This window comes from Asparagus officinalis, chromosome 2, assembly GCF_001876935.1.
Source record: "Asparagus officinalis chromosome 2, Aspof.V1, whole genome shotgun sequence".
NCBI lineage: Eukaryota > Viridiplantae > Streptophyta > Magnoliopsida > Asparagales > Asparagaceae > Asparagus > Asparagus officinalis.
The window spans coordinates 53,316,230-53,317,072 of NC_033795.1; the positions used below are offsets into that span (position 1 = coordinate 53,316,230).

The following is an 843-nucleotide window of genomic DNA, read 5'->3' on the forward strand; positions in this document are numbered from 1 at the left end:
CTTAGCTAATTTCTTTCCAAAGAACCTCTCTTCACTTGGAGGGGTTTCGCACATAACCCCCCGAACCTTCTATTCCACCTATGCTGCATGGATATAGCTGTGGGTGCATACGCTAACACAAGTGCAGATACGAGACACGACAATATTCCAAAAGTTAGGATAGGCGGACAGAACTATGTATACATATTAAAATTAATAATCTATATGAGATCGGTTGTTTTTTGCATTCACGTGTTATGAGAATTAAAATTCTTATACCATTTTTATGTTTATTTTTACCGAGTAGATTATAAATGAAAGCCCGCTCGTTTTCGAACTAGATCCTCAAATCCTTTAAATCATACTTATGAACTGGGTATATGCTAAAACAAATCAGTCCCTAGTCCAACGAGTAGCATGAATTTAAGGTGAAGTGTAAAATATACGTTCAAGAAGTGTATCACGAGTTTTTTAAACTAAAAAAATTTGTTATATAATTGAATACACGTCTAAATGAATGTACATATATATTCAAGAAGTGTCCAAGGAGTGTCCGATATTGACACAGATACCGGAAGTATCGAACACAGATACCGGAAGTGTCGGACACAGATACGAGAGTCTACACGAAGTGTCTGGGTAACCTAGCATTCCACTAAACCTATTGAAGATTGTTCACTTGATGGTGTTATTATGGGAGTTAAAGTGGAAATTCTTCAAGGAGTTTAGTGGAATAGAAGAAGTTTAGGAGGGTTATGTGCAGAAACCCTCAAAAATTATGTGGGGGGTTTTGTGAAATTAAAAAGTTAACGAGGGTTAACTAAAAAAAATAGGCAAACTTTCTTTTTTTAGGTTGGTGGGGGG

At 36.3% G+C, this 843-nt stretch overlaps 1 protein-coding gene across 1 annotated transcript in view; it reads right to left on the reverse strand.

Annotated features, from left to right (window-relative positions):
- LOC109831496 (pyruvate dehydrogenase E1 component subunit alpha, mitochondrial) overlaps positions 1 to 843 on the reverse strand; it is an 8,297-nt gene that overhangs the window by 3,357 nt on the left and 4,097 nt on the right. The gene's annotated exons all lie outside the window — the stretch shown is intronic.